Source organism: Halichoerus grypus, chromosome 2 (genome assembly GCF_964656455.1).
Source record: "Halichoerus grypus chromosome 2, mHalGry1.hap1.1, whole genome shotgun sequence".
In the NCBI taxonomy this organism is placed as follows: domain Eukaryota; kingdom Metazoa; phylum Chordata; class Mammalia; order Carnivora; family Phocidae; genus Halichoerus; species Halichoerus grypus.
In genome coordinates, this window is record NC_135713.1 from 143,826,459 (window position 1) to 143,833,817 (window position 7,359).

General features: G+C 48.7%; 2 long non-coding RNA genes across 7 annotated transcripts; one reads left to right on the forward strand and one right to left on the reverse strand.

The window, feature by feature from the left end:
• Positions 1-1,334: 1,334 nt before the first annotated feature.
• Positions 1,335-3,490, reverse strand: LOC118528674 (uncharacterized). 6 transcript variants are annotated; one of them, XR_013445384.1, is made up of 3 exons: positions 3,425-3,490; positions 2,080-2,159; positions 1,335-1,484 (listed from the first exon to the last, which is right to left on the reverse strand). It is a non-coding gene; the product is annotated as an uncharacterized LOC118528674 (long non-coding RNA). The 6 variants fall into 6 exon arrangements; XR_013445383.1 differs by having other exon boundaries at positions 2,080-2,156; positions 3,425-3,486; XR_013445386.1 differs by having other exon boundaries at positions 2,107-2,159; positions 3,425-3,486.
• Positions 3,491-3,533: 43 nt separating this feature from the next.
• Positions 3,534-7,022, forward strand: LOC118528675 (uncharacterized). The gene is made up of 3 exons (XR_004913778.2): positions 3,534-3,715; positions 5,969-6,082; positions 6,888-7,022. It is a non-coding gene; the product is annotated as an uncharacterized LOC118528675 (long non-coding RNA).
• Positions 7,023-7,359: the final 337 nt, after the last annotated feature.

Sequence of the window (7,359 nt, forward strand, 5' to 3'; positions counted from 1 at the left end):
GGATGCAAAAATTCTCAATAAAATACTACCAAATCAAATCCAATATTACATTAAAGGAATCATTCACCAAAATCAAGTGGGATTTATTCCTGTGCTACAAGGGTGGTTCAATATTCACAAATCAATCAACTTGACACACCACATTAATAAAAGAAAGGATGAGAACTCTATGATCCTCTCAATAGATGCAGAAAAATCATTTGACAAAGTACAACATCCATTCATGATAAAAACCTACAACAAAGTAGGGTTAGAGACCATATACCTCAACATAATAAAGGCCATGTATGAAAAACCCACAGCTAATATCATCCTCAACGGGGAAAAACTGAGAGCATTTCCTCTATGGTCAAGAACAATACAGGGATGTCCACTCTCACCACTTTTGTTTAAAATAGTATTGGAAGTCTTAGCCACAGCAATGAGACAAGAAGAAGAAATAAAAGGCATCCAATCAGCAAGGAAGATATAAAACTTTCCCTATTTACAGATGACATAATACTCTATATAGAGAACCTGAAATACTCCACCAAAAAAAACTGCTAGCACTGATATACAAATTCAGTAAAGTCACAGGATATAAAATCAACATACAGAAATCTGTTGCATTTCTATACATCAATAATGAAGCAGCACAAAGAGAAATTAAAGAATCAATACCATTTACAATTGCACCAAAACCCATTAGATACCTAGGAATAAACCTAACCAAAGAAGTGAAAGATCTGTACTCTGAAAACTACAGAACACTTATGAAAGAAATTGAAGAGGACCCAAAGAAATGGAAAAGCATTCCAGGCTCTTGGATTGGAAGAACAAACATTGTTTAAATGTATATACTACCCAAAGCAATCTACACATTTAATGCAATCCATATCAAAATACCATCAGCATTTTTCACAGAGCTAGAGCAAACAATCCTAAAATTTGTATGGAACCACGAAAGTCCCGGAATAGCCAAAGCAACCTTGAAAAAGAAAAGCAAAGTTGGAGGTATCACAATTCCAGACTTTACATTACAAAGCTGTAGTAATCAAAACAGCATGGTATTGTTACAAAAACAGACACATGCTTCACATCGCTGGTGGGCCTGGGAATGCAGCCACCTGGAGGGAGTGGGAGAAGGGCTGGGGGCAATGATGGAGGAACCCTATGCAAGGGCCACGGTTTGGGGCCCCATTTCCTGTGAAGGCCTTTGCCCTTTGAATGGTCTTGTTTCCTGCAGATCAGCTAGGGCTCCAAATTCCAGATAGGGCATTGCATGGCCCAAGAAGTCAAGGACTAACAAAGGCAGTCCAACTACTATTTGGAGCAGAAAAGACACTACAAGACCAAAGAAGATCAGTGGTACATATCTTAGAGTGGGCTGTCGGGATCCTTCCTCCCAGCAAGCCGTTCTTTCCAGGGGAAGAGAAACTCGGTTGCTAGCCCCAGGACTGTCACTGGGTTTCCAGACTCCAGGTTGGAAATCTCCAAGCCAAAACCTGGGGGCAAGGGAGTTTTGGGGGGACACAAGGGGTGAATGGTGTCAGAAGACCTACAACAGAAGGATAAAACCCTTCCAAGCTTCTAGATTAGTTAGGACTAGGCACCACGGAACACAGCCTTCTTGGATGTGCTACAGAGCAGAATCCATTCTCTCTGTGGCTCCAGGACCTCAAGGTTTATTATAAATAATAAAAGTTAACACTCTTTGAGGACTTACTATATACCAAAGACTGTTCAGTCACTGTATGAGTTTTGTCTCACTTAGGCCTCTCAACAGCTCTGTTTATCATCCAATCTCTTTACAGATGAAGAAACCGAGTCACAGTAAGCCCACGTATCTTGCTCAAAATAGCTTGGCTAGAAAGTGGCTTAGCCTGGCTTTAAATTCTGGCTGTAGAAGGTCATGCACTTAACCAGTCAGCCTAGCTGTAAGTCAGTCCTCAAGTGAGGTTGGGGGTTTGGATACAGCAAGATTGGCCATGAGTTGATAAGTGTGGGATCTGGGAGATAGATTCATGAGGGTACCTTGCATTACTTTCTCCACTAAAGTGAATGTTTGAATTTTTTCCATAATATAAAGTTCAGGGGCACCTGGCTGGCTCAGTGGGTAGAGCACACCATTCTTGATCTCAGAGTTGTGAGTTCAAGCCCCAGGATGGGTGTGGAACCTACTTAAAAAAAAAAAAAAGTCAAAATATAAAGTTCAAAATAAAGGTCCCAATGCCCGAGGTCCACCAGAGACGCCTATATCAGTGAATTAGGTGTCAGCTAACAGCCACCAGGGGCTGTGACAAAGAGGTCTAGACCCAGTGGCCACCACCTTACCTCCCCACCCACCCATCACCGAATTCACAGTCCTCACAGTCCTCACAGTCCTCACCCTGAGAGTAGCCAGTTAACACCCACTGTCTAAAGAGGAACCAGGCAAACCAAACTGGTCACCCAGGTTTCCAGCCAAACCCAAAGACCTTTGAACCAAGCCAATATCCCCCACCAGAAACAAAGCATAGGGCAACAAACCTGTAGAAAGTAAGTTGCCCTAACCACCCAAAAACACCCTACATACTCCCCACCTACTCCCACCCCAACCCATTCACACCTGGGAACGTTTAGCAGTTTCCTCTAAACCAAACCTTGTCCCACTCTCCAACATCCCGGGGACCCATGACCCAAGCAACACCCCTTTCCCACAATTGGGCAATGGGTGCTAGCCCGAGGCTAGCAAACACCTTGACTTCATTTAGGTCAGAGCTCCAACCCCGCCCAGGCTTCATGCCCCTCTCCTCCCATAAAAACTCTGGGGAATCACACCGCCCCTCACCACCACCAGGGGATGTGTGCTCACAAACCAGGGCTATGTCAACCCCACAAAAACCTTAGGGTCTGCCCCACACACCACATGAACAGAAAATTAGAGCCGGGCCACCACTACCACCAATACGGTGGCCTAGAACAGATCCGCACCACCCTCCAAAAAAGAAAATCCTGGACCAGCAGTCCTGGGGCCCCTGCTGCAACCGAAGGATTGACCGCCAAGCCTCGCCACCCCAATTCATTCCTCTAATTCACTCCTCAAGCTGCGAGTTGTTAACCCTCCCCCCAGTGAAAAACAATCGAGATCGCCACCATAAGCCTCGCCAGAGACCCCCAACCGCAGCCTCTCCTGACTCTCCTCCACCCCCACCTCGCTCACGCCCCAAAGCTGAAGGACAGTGGGTGGGCCAGCACCCTTCACTGCCCGGCTTGCAGGAGCACCGGGACAGTCCCCACAATCCTTTGAGGGCCTGGACCGCCGTGGGCGCTTCTGAGAGGACGAGGCCACGCCTCCTGAACTACAGCAGCTGGTGGCTCATTTGCTGTTTTCTCAAAACAAGGCCGGTGGTGGGCTCTCAAGTGAAGCCCACCCTCTTCAAACTCCTTCGCCGCAAAAACTTACACTCCCCCGGAGGCCTCGCGGTCGCCTCCGCCTGCCCGGCCCCTCTGGCGGAAGTACGTAGCGCGCCTGCGCAGCGTTTTCTTGGCGGTGGTGGGTTTGGCGGTGTTAGCTCGGGCTTGCGCCCGGGCGGGGCTTGGTTCTCCCGCTTAGCTCCGTGGGCTTCCACGTTACATTTGGAAGCTGAGGTTGGACAAGGTATAGCCGCCTCGCCGCGGTCAGCCATTACAAGGTAGACCCGGGACGCAGAGCCTGCACTCTTGGCGCTCGTAGCCTCTTTTCGAAAGACCCACGGTTAGTGCCAAACACTCAGCCCAGCTGCTGGGAGCGGGGTCTCACTCTTCCTGACAATTGGGCTGCGCTGGCGCCCTCTGCCACCCTGTCCCCAATTCCGTAACCCTCTTCAGCGCAGAGGGAGGGCGACCCACCCAGGCAGCCCAGGCCCGCCTTCTCCAGGGGAGAGCCGGATAATGGCCGTAGGGCCTCTGAGGGCCAACTTCCCTGAAACGCCTTCCCGCGGGGCTGTCTGACAGTAGGCCCATTGCCTCCTCTTAGCCTGGAGGCAGCCTTGCTGGGACCGGGCAAAGACAGCCCTGGAGGGGTCACCCATCTTATCTGGTGCCTCCCTGAAAACCAACCCTAATCCAGGTGTGACACACGCAGCAGTGAACGGCGACCAGCCCACGCTAGAGCAGGTTAAACGACAGCGACAGGACATCCATGCCTAAATGCCCTGTGATAAAAGTCAAGGACAGAGACTGCAGAGTTGGCTGAATCCTGGAGAAAGTGGGTGTGCAGGAGGAGAAGCCGTCTGACGCGCCTTCCGCGAGGCCCAAAACCCACGCTCCCAGTCAGAGGCTGAGCCCTGGCCGCTAAGGGGGGGTTGTCAATGGCCAAAAACCCGTTCTGTGTGTAGAACCGAGAATGCCAACTCTCTCCGCTGGTTTTGGCCTGTATTTTGTATTTGCATTTTCAGTATTTAATCACGGAAGGTTTCTACTTAGAGCTCTGGTTTGCCAACTTCTCTGAAAACTTCTCTCAAAACAGCCATTTCCGCGCGCTCATCTTCATTATTTCCTTCTGCTGGCTTTAGGCCGCTGTTTGTTTTCTGCCCTGGAGTTCTCTGGTTCCCAGGAGGTTTGCATACAATGTTTCGTAGATAAAAATACGCCTTTTTCTGCTGATGGCAATTTATCTATATTTGCTGCTACGGGTGCCACTGCCTCTGCTCCCCCAGTTCTGCCACCTACACACGACCCCTGGGGGCGCCCCCAGATCTGGCGAGTGGGGGTACTGGGGTTCTCCGCAGAGACTTGCCCTAGGTGCCCCAGGGACCGTGAGCAGGAGGCGCGGACACACGCCCTCTGCTGGCTTGGGGTCCCCGCCTGAGCTGTAACTCACCAGGGTTGAAAACAAGAGTTGGGGGCGAGAAAAACGACTTAAGAGACCAGAGTCCCGGCCTCTTATTGAGGCTGTAAACCCTGCTTGGAACTTTGCATTCCGGGCTCTGAAAGGCAGCTGGATAGTGTGCGGCCCAGGACATTGACAGGGGAACAGCGCCCCTTTGTGGTCAATGTTTGGTGGCCTCGAAGATGATGGGAAAACCTCACAAGTTGGTGAAACTCCCTAATAGGCGAATCACAGAGACAGCGGGGCATATGAATACCCTTATGAGCAAATTAGAGCAATGGAACATTGTTTCTCCTACCAGACTGGGAAAAGTTATAAAAAATAGATTATGGCCATCATAAACTGCCAGGTGGGAAATTAAAATGAGATGCTCTCGGGCGCCTGGGTGGCTCAGTTGGTTAAGCGACTGCCTTCGGCTCAGGTCATGATCCTGGAGTCCCAGGATCAAGTCCCGCATCGGGCTCCCTGCTCAGCGGGGAGTCTGCTTCTCCCTCTGACCCTCCCTCCTCTCATGTGCTCTATCTCATTCTCTCTCTCAAATAAATAAATAAAATCTTTAAAAAAAAAAAAAAAATGAGATGCTCTCCCTGGCAGGTTTTTGGAACAAGGAATCAAAAGGCTTTCTTAAAAGTGCATCCACTTTGATCTAGCTATTCCTTTTTTTATGGATTAATCTTTAAGTAGGAAAAGGGGTAGTAAGTTAAAGGATTACACAGAAGCATTGCTTATCATAGCAAAATTAAGAAAAATATGCAATTGTTTAAACACATTAGTAAGATCCATATAATGGACAATGATGCAATTATTAAAAATGATACTCTATTTTGTCATTGAAATGACTACAAACGTTGCTAAATTAACTGAAAACAGGGTTTAAAACAATATGTACACTCTTGTCACAGGCGGGGTTCTTCAGAGCAGATGGAGAGACCATGGGTGGGGAGAAGCAGCAATTAGGGATACACATCTATGAAAGAAGCCAGCAGAAGCCGGCCTGGGCAGAGGGAGAAGTTAAACCATAATGCAGGCTTAGCAGAACCTCAGCCAGCCAACAGGGACTCCAGAACAAGCATGACCCATCAGAGTTGGCTAGGTCAGCACGCGGTGGCCAGATCTTTATACCCACACTTCTCCCAGGCACAGGAAGGGGCTGCCAGGGAAGGGCCTGACCTCAGGAGGCATCCCTCTGCCGCTGAAGCCAACTGCTGAAGCTGATAGCCAAGGGCTGTGCAAGGAACAAACTCCTCACAGGTGAGCAAGCAAGTCCCCCCTTCAAGGTAGTGCATCTCTGCATCCACCACACCGTATGTGTCTATGATATATGTTTTCAGAAAATAAATTACACCTGTCTGGGCCCATGGAAAAAAATCTGAAGGAAGATAAAACAGGGACTCCAGTAAAACAACTCTCAAAAAGTGAAGAGGCCTGTGATGGTTAATTTTATGTGTCACCTTGACTGACCATGGTGATGTAGTTTTGGAATGTGTTAATGAGGTCCGGAGCAGTCGGCCAAGAAAGAATTGTTGAGATGTCTTTGGTGCAAAAAGGGTGATTTTATGAAAGCAGGGGAGACAGGACCCGTGGGCAGAAAGAGCACTGGGGCTGTGAGGAATGGCTGATTATACACTTGGGAGTTGGGGGAGGTAAGGACAAAGGGAGGTGTCCAAAAGGACTTCCATATGCTGAAGAAGATTCCGGATACTGGAGGCGTTGCTATTGCCAAGTTAAGGTCGTTTTTCCTTCTAGTGAGGCATTAACAGTAAGACAGTTGGGAGATTCCTGAGGAATGCTATACTCTATTACAAGTCCATGTCAATAGGCTGCAGGTTATAAAGAAGTTTAATTTTATTTACATTCCCTTTTACCTCTGTTTCCCACGTCACTGTGGAGGGGAGGGTGATGTTAGGGCTCCAGGAAATTGGTTCTCTGGGTCTCTGGAAGTTAGGTTATTGATAAGAATGCTTTTTCCTTGTAAATCACTAAAACACTGGTAAACTGATAAAGACTCATGTCCTCTGATTTTTATCAGTTCACCATTTGCTTTTCCCTTCCGTAGCTTTAGGGCAGCCAGAACTGCCTGAGGAATGGCACACACAACCCACCCTGTGGGGGCTGGAGTGAGGTGTCGGCTGGTGCTTTCCCCTCAGCTTGCCTTCTGCTCCCTCATCAATGGGGTGGCCAGATTAAACACTGTTTCTGGATGTGTCTGTGAACATGTGTGTTTCTGGATGAGATTAACATTGGTATCAGTGGACCCAGTAAAGTAGATTGCCCTCCCCAATGTGGGGAGTATCATCCAATCCCTTGAGGGCCTGGATAGAACCAAAGGCGAGGGAAGGGGGGATTCACCCCTTTTCCCCCTCTTTGCTTGAGCTAGGGGCATCTATCTTCTTCCCCACCGGCCCCCTGCTGGGGCTCCTGGGTCACAGACCTTCAGACCTAGACTGGAATCTGCACCATTGGCTTCCTGGTTCTCAGGCCTTGAGACTCAAACTAAATTACACCACCAGCTTTTCCTGGTCTCCCAC